Source organism: Erpetoichthys calabaricus, chromosome 12 (genome assembly GCF_900747795.2).
Source record: "Erpetoichthys calabaricus chromosome 12, fErpCal1.3, whole genome shotgun sequence".
NCBI classification, from domain to species: Eukaryota; Metazoa; Chordata; class Cladistia; order Polypteriformes; family Polypteridae; genus Erpetoichthys; species Erpetoichthys calabaricus.
In genome coordinates this window covers 60,068,676-60,094,945 of record NC_041405.2, presented here as the reverse complement: position 1 = coordinate 60,094,945, position 26,270 = coordinate 60,068,676, and the positions used below count along the sequence as shown (strand labels likewise).

The window sequence follows — 26,270 nt, the reverse complement described above, 5'->3', positions numbered from 1 at the left end:
CGGATCTTCTGATGCCCTCAAATGACCAGATCTATTGGCCCGAACCTCAGTTACCCGCCCCTGATGATATGTATTGGCTGGACAGTCTCCTGGAGAACCGTACAGTACCTGACCTTTTGTCCCTGCTGAGGATGCTCGGGGGAGCCTAACGGGCGCTGAGGAGATTGCTGTGCAGGCCATGCGGCAAGAAGAGGCCATGGACGAACTGGTAGATGCTCTGTCCGCATGGAAGCCATCGTCCCGGGATGCTGATTATGAGGGTATGGACCTTGAACAAACTGACGGGCCCCTGGGTGAGACACTTCGAAAGACTCTGAAACTGGTCAAGAGTTTGATTGCGGCTCTGCTGGACATAATAGTCGATCAGGACCTAAAAAGCACCTGTCATGGCTGTTTCATAGATCACCCCAGCCAGATTCAGCATACGTGTCTGTTTGAGCCTGACTCTGTTTATCGGGTTGGCCGCTTTCAAGAGGTTCTGACTGTTTTCCGCAAACCGTGGCTCAGGAGCCTGGTCATAAAGACTCTGGGTTGCTTCAACATCTTTCTGCCTTTTCACAAGGTTCATTCATTTGTTCAAAATGCTGTCGACGAACTGGAAAATGAACATTCTATTAGCGAAGCTATTGTACAAGCCTTTCACAACATGGACGATCCCTCTTACTCAAAAATACGTGAAATAGCCGATGCTTTCTCTAAAAGACATTTTTCTGTACCGAACACGACCGATGCACCTTTGGGGTTTTACAGGGAGTACGACTTAGAAAAATCAGACGAAGTGTCTGAACTCAATGTGACTGTGCTATGAAATGTTTTAATAATGTTTTTACACGGCATTCCTTGGGCCGACATTTATGGGGTTTTGAGGCGGCATTCACTGTGTAAGTTTTGTAACACAGGGGACACATTTTTGCCGTGTCACAGGCCGCTTCCATATCATTAAATTTAGGAATCGTATGCTGAATAAAACAAAATTGGGACCGGCAGTAACGGTTGCAATCACCACACTTGACAAGTTCTTCAGGGATCGGACGGCAATCTGGGGAGAAACAGACGTTGCAGTGACCTTCACAACGATGACTAAGGATGGAGTGGTAGCTTGTGTAACAGTACAGTAATCCCTCGCTATATCGCGCTTCGCCTTTCGCGGCTTCACTCTATCGCGGATTTTTTATGTAAGCATATTTAAATATATATCGCGGATTTTTTGCTGGTTTGCTGATTTCTGCGGACAATGGGTCTTTTAATTTCTGGTACATGCTTCCTCAGTTGGTTTGCCCAGTTGATTTCATACTAGGGACGCTATTGGCAGATGGCTGAGAAGCTACCCAACTTACTTTTCTCTCTCTCTCTCTTGCGCTGACATTCTCTAATCCTGACGTAGGGGGATTGAGCAGGGGGGCTGTTCGCACACCTAGACGATACGGACGGTCGTCTAAAAATGCTGAAAGATTATCTTAACGTTGCTCCCTTCTGTGCAGCTGCTTCGTGAAGCGACATGCTGCACGGTGCTTCGCATACTTAAAAGCTCAAAGGGCACGTATTGATTTTTAATTGTTTGTTTTTCTCTGTCTCTCTCTCTCTCTTTCTCTGCTCCTGACGGAGGGGGGTGTGAGCTGCCGCCTTTAACAGCTTTGTGCTGCGGTGCTTCACATACTTAAAAGCCAAACAGCACTATTGATTTGTTTGCTTTTCTCTCTCTTTCTGACAGTCTGTGCTCCTGACGGCACTCCTTTGAAGAGGAAGATATGTTTGCATTCTTTTAATTGTGAGACGGAACTGTCATCTCTGTCTTGTCATGGAGCACAGTTTAAACTTTTGAAAAAGAGACAAATGTTTGTTTGCAGTGTTTGAATAAAGTTCCTGTCTCTCTACAACTTCCTGTGTTTCTGTGCAAATCTGTGACCCAAGCATGACAATATAAAAATAACCATATAAACATATGGTTTCTACTTCGCAGATTTTCACCTTTCGCGGGGGGGGTTCTGGAACGCAACCCCCACGATGGAGGAGGGATTACTGTAGTCGCACAAGTATTTCACCCCCAGAAACCCCTTTAAATTCAAAATACCGTAGAAATGGTTATCGTGTAAAAACATAAAAAAGGTTTTGGGGTTTCTACCTCGGGAGCTTTCAAATTTTAAAAATTTCTCATTTCTTAGACACCTGTACCAGACAACAATTTTAATACCCAGCAAGTTTTCAAATTTATGAACATCCGCAAAGGACACTTTTTCATCCTCAGATAATCCAGCCCTGCTCTGAAGGTTATATGCTTCACGCATGCATAACTGTGGGTTTTGCATGTACCGGTCCTCCATTAGGCTAAGCAGACAAAAGGCAAAACAGAGCTGATTCCCGTAATTATAAGAAATAATTAAATGCCTCATTTTCTTTCTAACTATTTCATGATTGAGTAGAGATGAGACCTTGCTAGAGCCACGAGCGCCCCCGCTAGGTGACTAGCATCAGAGACTCATCTGCTAGCACACTCGCAAGACTCTGAAGAAGATTCTCTATCTGATGAAGAAAATCGTCTACATTAATATTAGAGCCAGTCAGCTGTATAAAAACGCTGATAGGTAATGAATCAGCACGCAATTCTAGCTGTACAACATCTTGCGGATTTAAAGTACCTGAAAAACTATCCAGAATTCTTTGCAGCGTCTCATGAATACTGTTAAACACCTCCTCGTAAGACTCTAGTTCATAGGCATCGGCGAAATTTAAGGGGTGTCTTATTTCAGTGTGATTAAAAGCAGGTCTGTCGATCTGCTGAAAACCACCCTGACTGTCGTTACTAGAGACAACAGAGGGCCCGGCCATGCCTAAAGTAGACGAGGGTGAAGGTTTAGATACCACAGAACCACCGGACATAACTAGCGTGACTGAAGGGGTAACCACAAATGGCTGGGCAATAGGGGCTGAGGAAGCAGTGACTGAAGCAGATGGCAGGATTGAAGCAGGGGGCAAGACTGGAGCAGACGGCTTGGCAACAGAAGGGATAGCTGAAATAAAAGAGACAGATTGCCCAGAAGGGCTAGAAACAGAGGACAAGAATGGAGCAGGCGGCAAGACTGGAGCAGGGGGCAAGACTGGAGCAGGGGAGACTGAAGCAGACGGCTTGGCAACAGAAGGGATAGCTGAAATAAAAGAGACAGAGGGTGCAGAAGGGATAGAAACAGGGGGCAAGATTGAAACAGAGGAGACTGAAGCAGACGGCTTGGCAACAGAAGGGATAGTTGAAATAAAAGAGACAGTCTTGCCCCCTTCTGGGCCCTCTGCTTCAGCACGAGTTGTTAACACCACTTCTTCAGTCGTGCCCTCTGCTTCTACCCCTTCTGCCCCCTCTGCTCCAGTCTTGGCCCATGCTCCATTCTTGTCCCCTGTTTCTAGCCCTTCTGGGCCCTCTGTCTCTTTTATTTCAGCTAATCCTTCTGCATCCTCTGCTCCAGTCTTGCCCTCTGCTTCTATCCCTTCCGCCTCCTCTGCTCCAGTCTTGCCCTCTGTTGCCAAGCCGTCTGCTTCAGTCTCCCCTGCTCCAGTCTTCCCCCTGCTCCAGTCTTGCCCCCTGCTCCATTCTTGTCCTCTGTTTCTAGCCCTTCTGGGCCCTCTGTCTCTTTTATTTCAGCTATCCCTTCTGTTGCCAAGCTGTCTGCTCCAGTCTTGCCCCCTGCTTCAATCCTGCCATCTGCTTCAGTCTCTTCTGCCCCCTCGGCTTCAATCTCGCCCTCTGTTTCAGTCACTGCTTCCTCAGCCCCTATTGCCCAGCCATTTGTGGTTACCCCTTCAGTTGCGCCAGTTATGTCCGGTGGTTCTGTGGTATCTAAACCTTCACCCTCGTCTACTTTAGGCATGGCCGGGCCCTCTGTTGTCTCTAGTAATGACGGTCAGGGTGGTTTTCAGCAGATTGACAGACCTGCTTTTAATCACACTGAAATAAGACACCCCTTAAATTTCGCCGATGCCTATGAACTAGAGTCTTACGAGGAGGTGTTTAGCAGTATTCATGAGACGCTGCAAAGAATTCTGGATAGTTTTTCAGGTACTTTAAATCCGCAAGATGTTGTACAGCTAGAATTGCGTGCTGATTCATTACCTATCAGCGTTTTTATACAGCTGACTGTCTCTAATATTAATGTAGACGATTTTCTTCATCAGATAGAGAATCTTCTTCAGAGTCATGCGAGTGTGCTAGCGGATGAGTCTCTGATGCTAGTCACCCAGATTGTTCGGTCACCTAGCGGGGGCGCTCGTGGCTCTCGCAAGGTCTCATCTCTACTCAATCATAAAATAGTTAGAAAGAAAATGAGGCATTAAATTATTTCTTATAATTACGGGAATCAGCTCTGTTTTGCCTTTTGTCTGCTTAGCCTAATGGAGGACCGGTACATGCAACACCCACAGTTATGCATGCATGAAGCGTATAACCTTCAGAGCAGGGCTGGATTATCTGAGGATGAAAAAGTGTCCTTTGTGGACGTTCATAAATTTGAAAACTTGCTGGGTATTAAATTTGTTGTCTGGTACAGGTGTCTAAGAAATGAGAAATTTTAAAAATTTGAAAGCTCCCGAGGTAGAAACCCCAAAGCCTATTTTATGTTTTTACACGATAACCATTACTACGGTATTTTGAATTTAAAGGGGTTTCTGGGGTGAAATACTTGTGCGACTACTGTTACACAAGCTACCACTCCATCTTTAGTCATCATTGTGAAGGTCACTGCAACGTCTGTTTCTCCCCAGATTGCCGTCCGATCCCTGAAGAACTTGTCAAGTGTGGTGATTGCAACCGTTACTGCCGGTCCCAATTTTGTTTTATTCAGCATACGATTCCTAAATTTAACGATATGGAAGCAGCCTGTGACACGGCAAAAATGTGTCCCCTGTGTTACAAAACTTACACAGTGAATGCCGCCTCAAAACCCCATAAATGTCGGCACAAGGAATGCCGTGTTTGTAAAGCAAAAATTGAAAATGATGCAGAAAACCATCAGTGCTTTATAGAAACCTTGAAGTCTGAGAATCGTTGTGAGAAATACGTATTTTATGATTTTGAAAGTCGGCAAGAAACGGGTGTGCACATTCCTAATTACATATACTGTATGTCCTTGCGGGGTAAATCCTGGTTCTGGGCGGGTGAAGATTGTGTACACCAGTTCTTTACCAGATACCGTCGCCCCAAGTATCAAGGCTATACCTTCATAGCTCACAATTCAAAAGGTTACGATGGGTACTTTTTAATGAAGTATTTGCTTGAAAATGGTGTGAACCCTCGTGTTACTACTCAAGGAAATAAGCTGATGTGTTTCACAGATGATGGTCATCAATTACGTTTTATAGATTCTTTGAATTTTTTAACAATGAAATTGAGTGCCATGCCTAAAGCCATGGGGTTTGAAGCCGCAAAAGGTTATTTCCCCCATTTTTTCAATACGGCTGAAAATCAGAATTATATCGGCCCCTACCCTGAACCTGAATGCTGCGGTGTTCAGAGCATGATGTCTAAAGAAAAAGAAAAATTTTTTACCTGGTACGACAGTGTCAAGCATGGTGTTTTTAATTTTAAAGAGGAGATGGCTTTTTATTGTAAAAATGACGTCAAAATTCTTAGAACAGCGTGCATTAAATTCAGAGACGAGGTCATCAAAATTGGCAATATTGACCCGTTTCAATGCATGACCCTGGCAGCTCTATGTATGGCCATGTACAGGCAACACTGTATGCCTCCAAAGTCTATCGCCATAATTCCTTCTGACCATTACAGTAGTAGTCAGAAAAACTATTTGAACGCATCTATTCAATGGTTATTGTATCTCTGTGAAACAGAAAAATTGAACATTCGACACGCTCTAAACCTTGGGGAAGTAAAGAAGGGTTCCTTTTATCTTGACGGCTATGCCATAGTTAAAGGTATTCCGACTGCCTTTGAATTTGCTGGTTGTTTTTGTCACGGCTGTCCAGAATGTTATGATTTAAACAGTACCCATCCTTTAACCGGTATGACTTGTGCGGTTATATACCAACAACAACAACAACATTTATTTATATAGCACATTTTCATACAAAAAGTAGCTCAAAGTGCTTTACATAATGAAGAGAAGAAAAATAAAAGACAAAATAAGAAATTAAAACAAGACAACATTAGTTAACATAGAAAGGAGTAAGGTCCGATGGCCAGGGTGGACAGAAAAAACAAAAAAAAAAACTCCAGAAGGCTGGAGAAAAAAATAAAATCTGTAGGGGTTCCAGGCCACGAGACCGCCCAGTCCCCTCTGGGCATTCTACCTAACATAGTTACCAAACGTTTATGAGAAAATTGGAAATACTTAGGACAAAATTTAATTTAGATGTGCACGTGCTCTGGGAGCATGACTAGGAGACGATGAAAAAACAAGACCTCAGGCTACAAACTTTCTTAAAACACTGTGATTTCCCTCAACGTATACAACCGAGGGACTCGTTGTGCGGCGGACGTACCAACGCCATAAAATTGTACCACAAGGCAGTGGGGTCCGAACAGATTCACTATTATGATTTCACTAGCTTGTACCTGTTTGTGAATAAAACAAAAATGTACCCAGTCGGTCACCCCACTATAATTTTTCAGCAGTTTGGCGATCTCAGGCAGTATTTTGGATTAATTAAAGCCACTGTCCAGCCTCCACGTGGTCTCAATTTTCCAGTCCTGCCTCTCAGGTTTTGTGGGAAATTAATGTTCACCATCTGTCGCACCTGCGCGGAGACAGAAGCTCAGATTGTGGACTGTCTTCACACAGAGGATGAGAGAGCTTTAACCGGTACTTGGTGCAGTGTGGAAATAGAAAAGGCCATTGACAAAGGGTATAAAGTTTCAAAAGTATACGAGATTTGGCATTACCCCGAACGTACTTCTGAGTTATTCTCAGACTATATCAAGCTTCATCTAAAAGGCAAGCAGGAGGCCTCGGGCTATCCTGCCTGGTGTACGGATGAGGCTTCCCGAGACCGTTATATTTTAGATTATTATCACAAGGAAGGTGTGCAATTGGACCGCGATAACATCGCCGTAAATCCAGCTAAGAGACAAATTTCAAAGTTGTTTTTAAATTCTCTTTGGGGTAAATTTGGGCAAAAACCTCTCCATCTCACTACTAGCTTAGTCAAGGACAGTGAGGAATTCTTGCAATATATTTTCTCCAAACAGTATAATGTTTCTTATTTTGAATTTATCGGCGATGAGATTGCTCAAATACAATGGAAGTACACAGATGAAAAGTATACCCTACCTGGTAGCGTTAATGTTGTCATTGCTGCTTTCACCACGGCCTATGCCCGGTTAGAGTTGTACGATTTACTGGACAGTCTGGGAGAAAGGGTGTTGTACCACGACACCGACTCGGTCATTTTTACTTCTCAGCCTGGTCAGTACAATCCTCCTCTGGGTGACTATTTAGAAGAGCTCACCAGTGAGTTAAATCCTGGTGATTATATTACTGAATTTGCTTCAGGCGGTCCAAAGACGTACGGGTATAAAACGGCACAAGGCAAAACATGTATGAAGGTAAAAGGCATATCCTGACTAGAGCTGCTGATTAACTGTACAGACTGCATCTCTGTTGTTAGTCATTAGCACTTAAACATAAGTAACATGATAGTTATAATTGTATACTAACCCTCACTTATTCTGTTTTTCTTCTCGGTACTCAAATGTGGCACTTGGTGCCATGGCCCACCTGCCAAGTTGTTTTGCCTGCCAAAGGAAAAGTCATCCCAGATGGAGGATCGCAGGAATCATGGGAGAGAGGGGTCCTTTCATCGGATTGGCTGGCCCAGCACTGTTTCAGCTGTGGAATGGCCAAATGGGGGAGGCAGCTTGAAGGATGAGGTCTCCAGGACTCTATACAAATACAAATCTTATTATGGGATATATCATCTACTGTTAAATTCTACTCTGTACTTCTAAAATTTATATATATATTTTTTTTTTATTTCTTACTATATTGAGAAATTGTTCTGTGTACTGTACTGTATTGTATTGTATTGACCCCCTTCTTTTGACACCCACTGCACGCCCAATCTACCTGGAAAAGGGTCTCTCTTTGAATTGCCTTTCCCAAGGTTTCTTCCATTTTTCCCTACTAGGTTTTTTTTGGGAGTTTTTCCTTGTCTTCTTAAAGAGTCAAGGCTGGGGGGCTGTCAAGAGGCAGGGCCTGTTAAAGCCCATTGCGGCACTTCCTGTGTGATTTTGGGCTATACAAAAATAAACTGTATTGTATTGTATTTTATTGTATCACCATCAATCACGAAACCGGTAAAATTATAAACCTCGAGTCACTACCCAATCTAGTTCAGAATTTTGTGACGTCTCATGAAGCCCCTCCTCAAGAGTTACTGGTTCACGGTAAGCGGATCCATCGAAATAAAAAACGTTTCACTTTAGAAAACAGACCACTCAGGAAGAAATTCAGAGTGGTGTATAATAAGAGGGTTCTCCTAAAAGATTACAGCACAAGACCTTATGGCTACTAAAAGAGATTTTGACACACGCCTTCAACACCCCTTCGCTAAAATTATCTCGGGACCCTCTTGTTCCGGTAAATCCTATTATGTGAAAAAATTATTGGAACATTCGAACCACGTTGTGTCTCATCCTTTTCAAAATATAATTTGGTTTTATAGTTGCTGGCAGAAAATGTATGACGAGCTATCGGCTAAATTTCAGCAATTAAAATTTATTGAGGGGCTCCCAAAGTCTTTATGCGACGACGAACTTCTCCCTCCTGAGAAAATAAATTTGGTCATTATAGATGATCTGATGGAATCGGCTAGCGAAAGCCAGGAAATAGAAAAAGCTTTCACAAAATATACTCATCATTGGAATCTGTCTATCATTTACTTGGTTCAAAATTTATTCTTTCAAGGAAAGAAAAGCCGAACGATTAATCTTAATGCCAATTATATTACTCTTTTTAAAAACCCCAGGGACAAATTGCAGATTACTACCTTGGCCCGCCAAATGTATCCGAGGCGTGTTAAGTTCTTTTTGGAAGCTTTCGAAGATGCTACAAAACTACCGTACGGCTATCTCTTAGTGGATTTAAAGGCACAGACCCCAGACGAACTGCGTTTAAGAACAGGTCTGTTTCCGCCCGATTGGCCGGTCGTGTACACCGTGAAAAGATAAAAGAAGCTGTTCTGAGTCAAAGTTACATATTCTGTCAGCATGTTGGCCAGAATAAGCAGAAACCTACAGCCTCTCAAGGCCTTACTCCGTTGCTCTTGTCGCCGCCGTAAAATTCTTATAAACGCCTCTTCTGACGATTTAATTAATGCTTTGTCCGAAATAGCCTGTAATACTTTAAAAGGTAATATACCTCTTTCGCCCAAACAGTTTAAGCTACTCAAGAAGCATAAAACATCTGTCAGAAAAATAAGTGACAGAAAACTAACCTTAAAAAAGAAGAAAGCTATTCTGAACCAGAAAGGAGGCTTTTTGGGAGCTCTTTTAAGCGTCACCGTGCCATTCATATCCAGTTTACTAGCTTCTAGAGCATAAACATGGAATACGCTCAAAAAATGTATTTGGCCCCGCAGCAACAGATGTCTCTTTTTCAGCAAAACAGCGCTAACCCGAACGATCTCTTGAGTGCCACAGAAACTGAACTGGACAAAGAAATGAGAAATGTCCTGCAACGCTGTGATATAGGGGCTGACGAGAAGGTGAAGCTTTACACTTCTATCTTGCAGAGATATCTGACGCTAGTTAAAAAGGCCGATAAAGAAACTAGCAGTCTGACTCTCGTATTACCAAAAGAAGAAAATGGTGAGGGGGACCCTGGAACAGTCAAGGTGTCTGAGGACAAGGTTTGGCAAGAGGTTTTGAGAAGCGCGCCTGTAAAAGCAAAGAAAAATGTTGAATTTGTTTTACATAAAATGTCCGTTAATCCCCATCACGCTTTTTGGAATAATCGTGGAGAGCTGTTGTTAGAAGGCAAACCTTTGGTCAGATCCAACATGGTGGATTTGGTCCGTAATCTGACCGCTTCTCATACAATACCTGAACATAGGAGACCGCGGGGGTGGAAAGAATTTATAAACGCCATGGCCGGTTTGAACATTCCATTTTCTGTCGTACCTAATGATGAAACGAGAGAACTCCTTGAAAGTTTTAAGCCACCCGCCGCCCCCCTCCTTGCTCATCAAACAGAAGTTAGCCCCTACTGACTGAAACCGAGAAAAAAAAGACTGGAATGGATTGCTTATTAATTTGTAAAATTATTTGTTTATTAAATACAATTTTACCTCATTACAGAGTGTTGTCATCCTTTAACTGTCTATTGAAATATTTACAGGTCTCTGATCTTTGCACGCAAGGGTACGGATAAAAACAGAGTCCCGGTGAAGGAAGCCAGGAACGAACAAATTTAGAGACCATAGAGTCATTACTGTTCACGTCCTCCGAATACTTTTTTATTACAGAGGTGTACGGGAGACCTTTTCCTCTCTGATGCAGATAGAAGAGGCAGTGTTGACCGCATTTGTCCGAGAACCAACTTTGAAGCTGTCGGTTATAGTAAATGATTTGTTTACAGTTTTTGCTTAAGAAATGGTAAATGTCATTCGGGAAGTAGATAAAGTCCGGAGGATTTCCATAGGAATCAAAAAACTCCCCATTTCCGTCTTCTGTGAGGTAAATCCCCAGCCAGTGTTCTCCGGGTTGGGTTTGACGGTGAATATTCACTACAAACATGGCCGGCATGACGTTATTTTTTTCCGGTAGTTGATCACACGCCAGCACACCGCGGAAATATCTTTCGGTGTAGGGGTCTTGGGACAGTAGTTGTGTTAATTGTTTTGTATTCATGGTGCTTATTAGTAGTCATACAGAACATTACATCTCTGGTTGATTTCGATGATGTTGTCAAAGACCGCATATACTATTACATTGACGGTCCGAGGGAGAGGGACGCGGAAGCGTAATTCAACTCTCATGTTTCCAGTTTTAACTAATGAAAAATGATCACCGCATTCTTGATCGGGGGTTAGATCAAAAGCGAAAAGGGTATATCCTTGCGAGAACTCTGAACGGCTGATAGACAGAGCTTCATCCTTCAAATGCTTACCAGTGGCCAATACCAGGTTATAATATTCTCTGGCACTGTTGCCGCTTACAAAGTTTGAAAAGGTTTGGCGGGAATCTGTTCACCATTCATGTACAGAGCCAGGAACTCTACATCGTTGTGTTTGAAATTGAACGGGTTCCATGTATAAGACCCCGAAAAGGCCTCATTATCCACCATGCCTATCACCACATACTTTGGTAGTTGACCCAGAAACAGGTTTTCTTGATTGCATACTCGGATTCCCGCGGGCATACTGAATACTTTCATATTCACCCTTTCCACAGGGTATTTAGCATTGGCTGATGTAAGGGCATGAGCGTGTCCTAATTTCACGGCCGGTGAAACTTTTACTTTTTTTACAAACAGTGAGGCTGATGTTATGATTACTCTGTAACGTTCGGCATCACCGGACATTAAGCAGAATTCATCTTTGTTCCGAACCATTTTAATCTTCACGTCTAGGCCGTTCAATAGTAGTTTTTCCTGGAAAAAGAGATCTGTATGTATGTGCCCCAGAAGTTCGACAGTCCTGCTACCGGCTGTATAGGCGCTTCTGTTATTAAAACCGATGTTTTCTCCGGCAGGGTCTGTCTCTTCCAATTTGTTAAGTGTATCTTTGTAAAAAAGTCCTGTAGCAAACTGAGAATGAAGAGTCTCTTGGCTGTAATTTAGCAGACCTTCTAAGACCGCTCAGTAAGGATAACAATTTGAACTCTGCGATATTAGGCGGTCCCCCAGGGTGACATCAACTTGGGAAAACAAACTGGCTATAGGGTAGTTGACAAATCTGACCTTTGCCCCGGCAGGTATGTTAGTCCCGTCAGCGTTCACTATCTTTCCCCTTAGGTGTAGAAGAGTGTTATTCAGGTCCAGGTAATCTTCCCCATTTCCGGCTATGAGAAATTCTAGCGGTGCTACTTCAGAGAGGGCTGAGAGTGGTGGGACTTCAACATATATACTTTTATCTACACTCGTTTGAGTGAAAGGCACCGTAAACAGATCCAGTTCAGATTTGACACACTCTTCGGACATTCTGTGTACGAAAGCCATCTTCTCTTAAAAAATGTCTCTCTTCTTCTTTTTGCTTGCTTTAGTCTTGTTCCTCTTCTGACGACGTTTAGATAATGCTGTAAAAATAGTGCGCCCGGCCTTTTTAGCTGGCGGGGCCTGACGCGACCCTGGTGGTCTCTTGCGTTTTGTCTTTCTCATGACCATCAAGCCCGCTCCCTCCTGCTTTTCTAGGACTCCACCCACAGCACTGGATATAGCCCCTGTGATCACATCTTTTACAATATTTTTAGCCGCGGACTTGATATGTGGTTTTGCGATGTCAAAGCCTTTTTTCAGGAGAGGTAAAGCTCTTCTAAACAATCCTCGAAATATACCTCCAATCCCCCCACCATACATTACAGGGGATCCAGAGAATCCCGGTAAGCCGTTACCCGCTTGGGTCTGATAATATTGGATGTAAGGTGTCGGGTCCTGGTAAGACCTCATTGTTTCAGTCGTGCATACAATGCCTGACGGGTCTGAAATGCAGCTTCACTATCACCTTACCAAACTGAAATGGCACGTTTTTGTTCTGGTCCGTCTTTATTTCAATAGTCACTGTGTCAAAATGATTCTTGCTGACTGGGGCATAATGCGGTTTCTCATATGTGATAGTTGTAATTTTATTCGCCTGATCCTCTATATGAACACACCTCAAAAGGGGTACGTAGCTGTCTCCGACTCTCTGATGAGATACCATATCCCCGTACACGTACAAAGTGTAAAAGCCGGCCCTGATGTCGGCGGGGAAAGGAGCTTTGTAAGTTAACCCCCGAGTCTGATCAGGATGCGCTCCTAATATTCAACCCAGCTGTCCTTTTAAGTGTATAGTTTCATCCTTTTCACCCGGTACCACGTAGACTCTTCTCTCCACAGCATTATAACTGAATTTCACAGAGCTCTCAGAAGGGACAAATCCAGCTGCAACATCTGTCAAAATGGGTAGGCTTAAGGTTGTCGAATTCATAAAAGACAGTAGGTCGTGAATACCTTCGTAATATCCGCATGGGATGTAGTAATGTTTTTTTACCCCCGGAGCTGAAACGTAGAATTCGTTATCCGGTTTGTCTATGGTATTCCACGTGTGTGGGTACTGAATTTCTGCTAGACCGACAAGCTTCGTCGTGAAATTGGAAATTGTGTTGTTAGGGAAAATGTCTGAGGAAGCGTTGCTCGGTAGAGTCACAAAAAAACTTTTGTGCTCCATCGTATACCGCTAGAGGATGAAGACTCGATTAGGAGCAGCCGAGCCATTTGACTAAAATGAGTCGTTTTTTATCCTTAACTTTCTCTTCACCATCGTAGTCTTTCAGTTTGTACACCGCCGGTTCCCTAGGGACAAGTTAAGATACGGTAAAGATTTCATCTGAAAATGTTTGTTCATAACCTTTCTCAAAAGGATGTCTGGTTTTAGACACCCTAACTGTGTCTCCTACTTTGAACTTAAACAACGGCGGACCCGGGGGGTTGACTACGCCGTATAAGTTTTTGAAAACTTTCCAGGAATTTAACGTGTTTACATTGGAAGGAGCCATTTTTATGCTTCGATGATAACTTTTGTTGTAAGAGTATACTAGATCCGGCAATTTATCGATGTAGGTTCTCGTGTTATAAGCGCTGAAATATTTCCACATTTTAGATTTTAGTGTGTGGTTAAATCTCTCCACCACGGAGGCCTTTAATTCGTTTCCTGTGGTGAAATGTTTTATTCCGATCTTCTTTAACAGCTTTTGAAAATCTCGGTTGAAAAACTCTTTGCCCTTATCGGTCTGGAGCTTCTTTGGAGTTCGACCGGCGCTCAGAATGTCTTGGAAGGCTCTTGTCACTTCCTTACCCGTTTTGTTCTTCAGGGGTCGTACCCACACGTACTTAGAAAGTACGTCGATACAGGTTAACAAATATTTATAACTCAGATTATGCTCGGACACATTTGTCATGTCCGCTAAATCCATCTGCCATTGCGAGTCTATATTGAATACATAAACCTTATTTCTCCTAAAATGCCTTCTAGCGGGTTTGTGAATTGTATAATTGTATCATGCTAAAATACTCTCATGACAAACTCCTTCTTATTAAACATTTTGTCCAGAGCAAATGTTCTGACTGCAACATCCTAAAGGACGCCGGTATTTTGCAGCGCCCGAAATATATACATCGCGGGTCAGGTCGCCGCCACCGCCGGGCTGCGAATGAAAAGACCACCGGCAGCATTTGCTCAGGAATACGCTGTCCTTCTCATGACCCTGGAAATAGAATTGTCGGTGTGCCAAATTTGCATTATGTGGAAATAAACCCTGATAGCGGCTCTGTGCAGAAAGAAGCCTCATTATCTAATATTGCACTGTTTAACTCGAGGTCTCTTAATGGCAAAGCATTGGTGCTGTCAGAACTCATCACTGACACCAAACTTGATATTCTGTGTTTAACGGAGACTTGGCAAAAACCGAACGAATTTGCGTCTCTCACAGAGGCAACTCCAATTGGTTTCACTTTCCACTCAGAGCCTCGCAGCTCAAGACAAGGCGGCGGGCATGCAGTAATTATCCGAGAAGACTTAAACATTAAAAGAATCCCAATTGACTGTCCATTGTCTTTTGAGTGCCTGGCTCTTAAACTAATAACGGAATCAGGTCCTGTCTCACTCATTGTTCTTTATCGTCCCCCAAAATACAATGCATCCTTCTTATCCGATCTGATTGAACTTTTAACCCACCTAAGCTCTTACTCTCAGAGAATTATCCTTCTTGGTGATTTCAACATCCATATTGACACCCCCACATCTAAACTGAGAAATTAATTCATGTCCTTACTGGACTGTTTTGACTTGACACAACATGTTGATTTTCCAACCCATTCTGGCGGCCATATATTGAAACTGATCTGCACTTCTGGACTATCTGTTGCCAACATTTACAGCACTGATTTGGGACTCTCTGACCATAAAGCAGTATTTTTCACTGTCTCATTACCTCTCCCACCTCTTACCTGTAAAAGACAAATTTCTTACAGAAACCTTAAAAATATCTGTCCCTCTATCCTTTCTGGATCCATTTCTGATCTTTTACTGTCTGCACCTATTCCATCAACACTAGATAGTTTTGTTGACCACCATAACTCAGCCCTTCATTCAGCATTAGATAAAACAGCTCCTTTAAAACATAAGGTTTCCTTTAAACGTTCAGCTCCTTGGTATAACTCAGAATTGCGATCTATGAAAGCAGCTGGCCGACGCCTTGAGAGAATGTCACGTAAGACTGGCCTCACCGTGCACATCCAGGCTTTCTCTGACCACCAAAGAGCTTACAGAGAAGCACTAACTTCTGCCAAGAACACCCATTATGGCAGAATAATAGAAAGTGGCCATGATAACCCAAGGGTTTTGTTCTCTGTAGTTAATAAACTACTCGAACCCGCATCTGGTCCAACTACCTCTTCTACTGAAGTCTGTGAGGAATTCCTCCACTTTTTCCGTAACAAAATTAAAGATCTAAATAATTCAACTAACATAAATACATCATCTGTTTATATCTCTCCCTGTTTTCCCACTCCATGCAGCTCCTTCTCTAAGTTCTCACCAGTCACTTCTGCGTTTGTTAATAACCTGCTTTGTAAGATGAAGCCGACTACTTGTGTACTGGACCCCATCCCCACCACACTACTTAAATCCTGCCTTCATGCCATAATCCCGACTGTTACAACAATAATAAACTCATTCCTTGACACTGGCTCCGTGCCGCTCACTTTTAAAATTGCTTCTGTAACCCCAATGTTAAAAAAGTCTGGCCTTGATGCTGACAATCTTAACAATTTCCGGCCCATTTCCCACTTACCTTTCTTGTCAAAAGTTCTTGAGCGTGTTGTAGCTTCCCAACTCACCAATTATCTAACCTCTAATAATTTGATGGAACCCTTTCAGTCTGGTTTCAGGGTGCGGCACAGCTGTGAAACTGCTCTGCTACGGGTAACCAATGATTTGCTTATGGCAGCAGACTCTGGACAAACCAGCATATTAATTCTGTTAGACCTCAGTGCAGCATTTGACACTGTTAGACATGACATCCTACTGTCCAGAATGGAGAACATGCTGGGTATCTCTGGCACTGCCCTCCAGTGGTTCAAGTCTTATCTGACTGATAGGCAAGAGTTTGTTAGTCTTGGCAACAGCAGATCCAGCTCAGCGCCAGTCACACAAGGAGTCCCTCAGGGCTCTGTCCTCGGCCCTCTGCTTTTCTGTATTTATATGCTTCCCCTTGGCCATATTATCCGTAGTTATGGACTGGGTTATCATTTTTATGCAGATGATACTCAGCTCTACTTCAATGTTAAAAGTGGAACTTCATCAGAGCTTTCTCAGCTCACAACCTGCCTTAGTGAAATTAAAACCTGGATGGAGCAGAACTCTTTAAAATTAAATTGTAATAAAACTGAACTCCTGCAAATTGGGACTAAAATGCAACTTAATAAAATGAGCTCCTTCCCAGTCCATCTTGGCAGTGATCTCATCAGACCTGCCTCTACTGTAAAAAATCTTGGTGTCATTTTTGATTCCTCCCTCACTTATTTCGCCCACATAAATCACATTAAGAAACTTTCTTACTTTCACCTCCGTAACATATCCCGTGTTCGCTCCTTCCTCTCCTTCTCTAATGCTGAGAAACTTGTCCATGCTTTTATCACATCCCGCATCGATTATTGTAATTCCCTACTGGCAGGTTCCCCTTCTAATCTTATATCACAGCTCCAGCTTATTCAAAACTCAGCTGCAAGAGTCCTTACTCGAACCAGCAGCAGCGAGCACATCACACCCATCCTGCTCCGTCTTCACTGGCTCCCTGTGTCCTACAGAATCGAATATAAAATCCTACTAATAACCTACAAAGCTTTAAATAACCTCGCACCAAACTACATCAGTGACCTTCTCCATCACTATGTGCCTGCCCGCCCACTAAGGTCCTCTGATTCTGGCAATCTTATCGTACCCCACACTAATCTACACTCCATGGGTGGCAGGGCCTTCAGCTGTATAGTGCCCACACTCTGGAATGACCTACCGAAATTAATCAGGTCAGCTGACTCCATGAATTCTTTTAAAAAACAACTCAAAACTCATCTGTTCATTAAGGCTTTTAGCTCTACTTGACTTTATTACCTTTCTCTCAGTTTACTTCTCTGTCAAGATGCTTATGTAACCTGTGTGTGTGTGTGTGCGAGACCATCAGTTATGTTGTCTGTTTTTTTTTTTTTTTCAGAATTTACTGTCTTAATCTTCTTTATTTATTATCTGGTTTGTACAATGCTATATACTGTATATTCTGCCGTTCTTTATTATATTCTGTAAGTGCCTTGAGCATGGGAAAGGCGCTATATAAATAAAATGTATTATTATTATTATTATTATTATTAAGCATATTGACCGGATAACCAATCCGACACCTGTTGGTCATTACTTTTCTGACCCGAAACCTCAAGAGCTCTTTTCAAAGAGTCTTTTCCCCCAGAGCTACCAGGATTTGCCGGGTTATAATAAACTTTTTTCAAGTAACCCTCCATCGCCGACGGTGAAAGAAAAATGTCAATGGTTTAAAAATTAAATGAGGCTTTATTGGTATTTTTCAAAACATTATTAAAATTTCAAAACAGCAGTATTAAAAACATTATTAAAACATTTCATAGCACAGGCACATTGAGTTCAGACACTTCGTCTGATTTTTCTAAGTCGTACTCCCCGTAAAACCCCAAAGGTGCATCGTTCGTGTTCGGTACAGAAAAATGTCTTTTAGAGAAAGCATCGGCTATTTCACGTATTTTTGAGTAAGAGGGATCGTCCATGTTGTGAAAGGCTTGTACAATAGCTTCGCTAATAGAATGCTCATTTTCCAGTTCGTCGACAGCATTTTGAACAAATGAATGAACCTTGTGAAAAGGCAGAAAGATGTTGAAGCAACCCAGAGTCTTTATGACCAGGCTCCTGAGCCACGGTTTGCGGAAAACAGTCAGAACCTCATGAAAGCGGCCAACCCGATAAACAGAGTCACTCTCAAACAGACACGTATGCTGCGTCTGGCTGGGGTGATCTATGAAACAGCCATGACAGGTGCTTTTTAGGTCCCGATCGACTATTATGTCCAGCAGAGCCGCAATCAAACTCTTGACCAGTTTCAGAGTCTTTCGAAGTGCCTCACCCAGGGGCCCGTCAGTTTGTTCAAGGTCCATACCCTCATAATCAGCATCCCGGGACGATGGCTTCCATGCGGACAGAGCATCTACCAGTTCGTCCATGGCCTCTTCTTGCCGCATGGCCTGCACAGCTATCTCCTCAGCGCCTGTTAGGCTCCCCCGAGCATCCTCAGCAGGGACAAAAAGGTCAGGTACTGTACGGTTCTCCAGGAGACTGTCCAGCCAATACATATCATCAGGGGCGGGTAACTGAGGTTCGGGCCAATAGATCTGGTCATTTGAGGGCATCAGAAGATCCGGCCAAGACGGTGGGTCTGAAGGAGAGTTGTTAGGAGCAGAGTACCCGGAGTTAGGAACGATGTCGTCGGGCCAAAACAGGCCGTCGCGGGGCACCGTCTGTTCCATAGACCAACAGCTCTGATCAGGAGCGTAGCCGACGGGGTGTTGGTTGTCACCCGACCAAAACACATTGTTGTCTGTCAGCATCTGGTCTGCAGCCGAGTAGCAGGGCTGTAGGTTAGTGTCGATCATCATCTCATCAGGAGCAGAGTAGGCGGTGTTGGCTTGAAGGTTAGCCGGCCAAAACACATCGTTGTCTGTCAGCATCTGGTCTGCAGCAGAGTAGCGGGGCTGTAGGTTAGTGTCGATCATCTCGTTGGGAGTAGAGTATGCGGTGTTGGCTTGAAGGTTAGCCGGCCAAAACAGGTAGTCAGCGGCGGACGTATGTTCCATACATCCGGAGCTTGGTTCTTCGGAGCGCATCAAAATGTCGAGGACTTCTGCCACCTCAGAGGCCGAGAGAACAGGGAGACGACCGTCCCAGCTAGCACCAGCTTCGGTAGGGTAGGTAGTTGAAGACATCTCGATAGGGTTTTAGGTTAATGTAGACTATGGAAAAGACCTCTGTATTTATCCCCGCTCACTTAGGGGGTGGTTGCCTCCCAGTTTTCTTCCTCCTCCTCCGAGCATGAATTATTCAACATGCTAAACTCCTCCTCCAATTTTCTTTTAATTCTTTTCATCTGGTCAGACAATTTTCCTTGATAAATAGCTTCATCAATATTAGGCATAAGAGCTTTAAAAAAAGTCCAGTCTTTTATAGAAAAATTAATTTCACTCACTCGCTCCTTTATCACATTTTCTTTATCTTCCTCCTCTTCGTGACCGGCCTCGTTATATTCGGGAAGGATAGGCTCCTTCTTGGAAACAGCGATCGTGAGCTGTTCCTCAGCATTTCTTTTCACCTCTACCCGGCACAAAGCACAGTTAGAATCGTACCAGACAGAGCTGAAGCGTGGTTCCCGTAACTCCCGTAATGTTCTTCTGGACACCCTGTTTGTTTTCAGTTTCTTAGGAGCGTTCACAAGACCGTCCATTCTGTTTGCTTTTGTGTGTGTGTGTTGTGGCGTTTTCACTAAATGACTAGAATTTTATACAAGAACTCTTTCGTCTCCTCCCACAGTCGGGGGTGAGAGACACGCCTCACCCCTAATCCTATAGGCGGATAGAGAGGTAAAGGCGTACCTCGGGGCGTGAGTATTGTTAATGGGGTGTGATAAGTGTCCGATTTACGAAAGACCCACCCTAAAAGGCGGGGTTTAGAGATGATCAATTATGATGGTGGTCCAACCCCCAGGGGCGGGGTCTAGTTCATATTTTTATATTTTTATATTTTCATATTTTTATATTTACATATTTTCAGATTTGGGGCGGGGCTTAACGTCATTCATCATATTTGGGGGCGGGGCTTAAAGCCGTCCATCATGTTTGGGGGTGGGGCTTAAGGTCATAAATCAATCTAACACCTCCTTTGACAGTTGCTTTCTGTATGTACTACTGTTCAAGTTTCCAACTGTGTCCCCGTGTTCTTGATGAACTCATTTTAAAATAACAGTCTCGATCCACTGCACTAATTCCCTTCATAATTTTAAACACTTCAATCATGTCACCTCTTAATCTTCTTTTGGTTAAACTGTAAAGGCTCAGCTCTTTAAAATCTTTCCTCATAATTCAACCCCTGTAGCCCTGGAATCAGCCTAGTCGCTCTTCTCTGGACCTTTTCTAGCGCTGCTATGTCCTTTTTGTAGCCTGGAGACCAAAACTGCACACATTACTCAAGATGAGGCCTCACCAGTGCATTATAAAGGCTGAGCATAACCTCCTTGGACTTGTACTCCACACATCGTGCTATATATCCTAACATTCTGTTAGCCTTCTTAATGGCTTCTGAACACTGTCGGGAAGTCGATAGCTTAGAGTCTACTATGACTCCTAAATCCTTCTCATAAGGAGTACTCTCGATTTTCCGACCGCCCATTGTGTATTCAAACCTAACATTTTTACTTCCAATGTGTAATACTTTACATTTACTGACATTAAATTTCATCTGCCACAAACCTGCCCAAGCCTGTATGCTATCCAAGTCCTTCTGTAATGATATAACGGATTCCAAATTATCTGCTAATCCACCTATCTTGGTATCATCTGCAAACTTAACCAGCTTGTTACTTATATTCCTATCTAAATCATTTATATATATTAAAAATAGCAGCGGCCCTAGCACTGACCCCTGTGGAACACCACTCTTAACATTGGCCAGTTCTGATGAGGTTCCTCGTACCATCACCCTCTGCTTCCTGTGTCTGAGCCAATTTTGCACCCATCTACAAACATCACCCTGAACTCCCACCTCTTTTAATTTGATGCCCAACCTCTCATGCAACTTAATAAAATGAGCTCCTTCCCAGTCTATCTTGGCAGTGATCTCATCAGACCTGCCTCTACTGTAAAAAATCTTGGTGTCATTTTTGATTCCTCCCTCTCTTATTCCGCCCACATAAATCACATTAAGAAACTTTCTTACTTTCACCTCAGTAACATATCCCGTGTTCGCTCCTTCCTCTCCTTTTCTAACGCTGAGAAACTTGTCCATGCTTTTATCACATCCCGCATCGATTATTGTAATTCCCTACTGGCAGGTGCCCCTTCTAATCGTATATCACAGCTCCAGCTTATTCAAAACTCAGCTGCAAGAGTCCTTGTTCGAACCAGCAGCAGCGAGCACATCACACCCATCCTGCTCCGTCTCCACTGGCTCCCTGTGTCTTACAGAATCGAATATAAAATCCTACTAATAACTTACAAAGCCTTAAATAACCTCGCGCCAAACTACATCAGTAATCTTCTCCATCACTATGTGCCTGCCTGCCCGCCCACTAAGGTCCTCTGATTCTGGCAATCTTGTTGTGCCCCTCACTAATCTACACTCCATGGGTGACAGGGCCTTCAGCTGTATAGCACCCACACTCTGGAATGACCTACCAAAATTAATCAGGTCAGCTGACTCCATGAATTCTTTTAAAAAACAACTCAAAACTCATCTGTTCAGGAAGGCTTTTAGCTCTATTTGACTTAATTACCCTTCTCTCAGTTTACTTCTCTGTCAAGATGCTAATGTAACCTGTGTGTGTGTGCTAGACCATCAATTATGTTGTCTCTTTCTTTTTTTTTTCAGAATTCACTGTCTTAATCTTCTTTATTTATTTATCTGGTTTGTAGAATGCTATATACTGTATACGCTGCCGTTCTTTATTATATTCTGTAACTGTCTTGAGCATGGGAAAGGCGCTATATAAATAAAATGTATTACTATTATTATTATTATTATTATGTGGCACCTTATCAAATGCTTTCTGAAAGTCCAGATAAATAATATCATAAGCTCCACTTTGATCGTATCCTTTTGTTGCCTCCTCATAGAATTCCAGCATGTTAGTAAAACACGACCTCCCTCTTCTGAACCCATGCTGACTGCTTAGAATATCTCCTGTCCTTGCCAGGTGTTGCTCGATCTTATCCTTAATAATTCCTTCCATTAATTTTCCTGTGATGCATGTTAAGCTTACTGCCCTATAGTTGCTTGGGTCTGCCCTGTCACCCTTTTTATATAATGGGATGATATTTGCCATTTTCCAGTCCTTCGGAATCTCTCCAGTGCGCAGTGACTTCCTAAAAATATACGTCAAGGGTTTATATATGTACTCACTAGCCTCCTTAAGAACACGAGGATAAATATTATCTGGTCCTGGTGATTTGTTCGATTTCAATAAATTGGAATAAATAAAATATAGAAATACAAAGGAAAAAAAATATTCAGCTCTCACCCAAGAGAAAGAGAAAAATAAGAGAGAAATTACTGTTTACATGGTGTTTCTATCTTCTTCAAGGAAAAGAAAAATACAATGCATCTGCACAGAGATCAGAAACAAAAAGATATTCCAGCTGTGCCCATAGCCAAACTTCAAACTGTGGAATGAGCTAGTCCTGTGCAGCCCCTTCATCACATGGCTAATTTCACCAAATTTACAACAAAGTGAACTCTGCAGTGTTCACTTACCTCTAATATTAAATACCTTAAATGGTGTGTTTATATATTCTGATTAAACTCTTTTTATAGTGTCATGAAGAAAAAAAAACACTAAAATGAAACTAAAGTAATGCAAATGTGCAGATATGTACATATAAATCTACAAACACACTTGCTCCCTTATGTGTGTTACTAAAGTATGCTCTAATTTGCTATTGATTAATTGGTACATGTATACTTGATCAAATATACTGTGTAGTATATGAACTATTAGCACTTAATGACTCTTGCATTTACAGTAGTCATTTCACATTTTAAATATTGTTGGAATCAATCTTATTAACCTGTTGTTCTGCTCCCTCTACAAAGGCAAAGACATAGAATTGATTGTTTTTTGTTACTTTTAGTCTAACCAGAAACCGAAGACTATATTTGATTTCAGTTCTATTTAGGTGCTGTTAGACATTGTAGAATGTAGCTAGTTTTGCATCAGTCGTTAGAGAAAAATCTGGGAATATACATATTCAGCTGGTTTTAAATATGATCTCCTTCTTCAGCCTGAAGCAGAATTTCAAGTTTCCTTTATCTTGTTATCCTTTATGTTTTTCCTTTAGTTTATTGAATCTAACTGTTAAACATCTAGGCTTCATAGAATTTGATCCATGTAGACAATAGGCAGTTAATATTTTGATATGGATGGATGATCAGTATAACGTACAGTTGTGGCCAAAAGTTTTGAGAATGACACAAGTATTGGTTTACACAAAGTTTGCTGCTTCAGTGTTTTTAGAACTTTTTGTCAGATGTTTCTATGGTATACATGGTTATATGATGTATAATTACAAGCACTTCATGAGTTTCAAAGGCTTTTATTGACAATTACATTAAGTTTATGCAAAGAGTAAATATTTGCAGCGTTGGCCATCTTTTTCAAGACCTCTGCAATTCACACTGGCTTGCTGTCAATCAACTTCTTGACCAAATCCCAACTGATGGCAGCCCAATCTTGCATGATAAATGCTTGGAGTTTGTCAGAATTTGTGGGTTTTTGTTTGTCCACCACCTCTTGAGGATTGACCACAAGTTCTCAATGGAATTAAGGACTGGGGAGTTTCCTAGTAATGGACCCAAAATTGCTATGTTTTGTTCCCCAAGCCATTTAGTTATCACTTTTGCCTTATGGCATGATGTTCCATCATGCTGAAAAAGACATTGTTTGTCACCAAACTGTTCTTGGATGGTTGGGAGAAGTTGTTGTCAGAGGATGTTTTGGTACCATTCTTTATTCATGGTTCAGGATAGGGGCACCACCAGTGCAGAGCTTGCATCTGTACACACAGTGAGGCAAAGATCTTTGGAGGATGGCCTGGTATCAAGAAGGGCAGCAAAGAAGCCACTTCACTCCAAGAAACGCATCAGGGACAGACTGATATTCTGCAAAAGGATTGGACTACTGAGCACTGGGGTAATGTCATTTTCTCTGATGAACCCCCTTTCCGACTGTTTGGGTCATCCGGAAAAAAGATGGTTCGGAGAAGAAAAAAGTGAGAGCCACCATCAGTCCTGTGTCATGCCAACAGTAAAGCATCCTGAGTCCATTCATGTGTGGGGTTGCTTCTCAGCCAAGGGAGTGGGCTCACTCACAATTTTGAATATTGAATCTTGTCTGTTAATTAACAAAATTTCTCTCTTTTTTGTTCCCATAACTAGTGAATATGGATTGTTGGTGAAACAATTATGTAGGAAATGCAAATGTGATATATCTGAATCAGACATATTTCATGAAGAGTCTTAAAGAGTATGAACAACTCTTTAAATTTATTAAAAAGATCATTTTCATAATGAAAAAGTCAGGAAATAATGACAGGAAATTAAGAAAAGCAAAATGAATTGGGTGAAAATACAAAACAGTTATTATTGTCACAACTGTTACTAGAAGTGGATGACTCCATCGTTATTGCCAATTTTGTTAATTTAGTGTTTATCAGATATGAGACTAAGAAGCAATGGGCAGAAATGTAGAAGCTGTTTTTAAAGGTATTGACCATTTTATTTATTAGATGTGATGGAATGTATTTAGCTGGTACAAAAGCCATGGTTCATTCCAAGGAAAGGCTTATTCTGTGTATTCAAACTGTTGCACCAGAAGCAAAATCAACACCCTGTTAGATACTCAGAGAATCACTCACCACACACAATATAGTGATCTAAAGCAGTACATGATAAAGCTGTTAAAACAGTATATTTTGTGAAATTCCTTTCTTTAAAAGTCCAGTTTTTCCCCTCATCTTTTTAGGGAGATAGGCAGTGATTACACTCAACTCCTTTTACACACTTGAGATTTATTGGCTTTCATGTGGAAACATCCTTATTTGCTTGTTTGAGCTTTGGGAAGAATGTTCAAGATGAAGTGAATACCATCTATTTTGTAACTGTGGTGTAGTTGTCTTAGCTGACATGAATTAGATTCTATTCACTCTGTCCACAAATTATAAAATATATAATTGTAATTCTAAAATAATAAAGACAGCTAGTGAATTTAAGAGTGATGTGATACAAAGTATGAAGGTGTATTTGCAAAATTTGTTGAAAATCTTCATAAACATTTCCCTGAATTAGACAAGTTCTTTGAATCAATGCAGAACCCTTTCAGTATCACTTGTTTAATTAGCAAATTAACTATTATTCTCAGGAAAGGTGCTTTGTAAATAAAATATATTATTATGATTATTATTCAGAAGAAACAGAACTCTTTTAACTGGCTACAGGAACTGGATTCTTATATTATTTTTAACTTTTTATATACAGTATGTATACAGGACTGGGACATTAATTAGTGCTGCCTGAGGTTATATTGCAATACATTTTTAGAACATGGGGCAAAAGAATACAGTATATTCAAAAGTAAATATTATTTTTGTTGGAAGTATAAAAAATTTAAAAATATTCGCTTTAAAAGAATACACAAAATTGGCATTAAAAACAAAAGTGTAATGTGAAACTAAATGTGAAATGGAATTTGTCTGTTTCGTTTATCCTGCATGCTTATCTCAACACCTTTGTATTTTACAACTTGGCCGTACAACCTAAAAGGTACCTGTCTCAATTTACTAAACCTGTGCAAATTTAAGAGACATTTAATAGACATTGCACATCTGACTGACACATTAATAGCATTCCAGTAATTAATACAATTTTAGTAAATATCAATCTCATTTGTAAAATATGAAAAATGAACACAAATATTTTGCACTGGCTGGTAGCTTTCGAAATGAGCATACACCCTTTTGAAAACTGGCCACTTATATTTGGGAAGGCATTGCAAACTGCATTAATGAGAAATTTGAAAATGTTTTTAAGTAGAATATAAATAAGGCAATTGATGTGTGTGTAATTATTATTGTTCACACTTAGCTCTCATGTTTACTCTTATTATTTTGAAATTATATAAAAAAATACTATTGCCTGAAAATGCCACCCATACCAATATGCCTGCTGAGGAAATTGCCCTGTTGCTTTACTGTATCTGGCGTTTGTGCAAAGTTTATAATATTTTAAGTATTAAGAAATAC

General features: G+C 41.7%; 1 protein-coding gene across 4 annotated transcripts in view; it reads right to left on the bottom strand.

Annotated features, from left to right (window-relative positions):
* Positions 1-26,270, bottom strand: part of LOC114663090 (kelch-like protein 4) — a 638,922-nt gene that overhangs the window by 349,399 nt on the left and 263,253 nt on the right. The gene's annotated exons all lie outside the window — the stretch shown is intronic.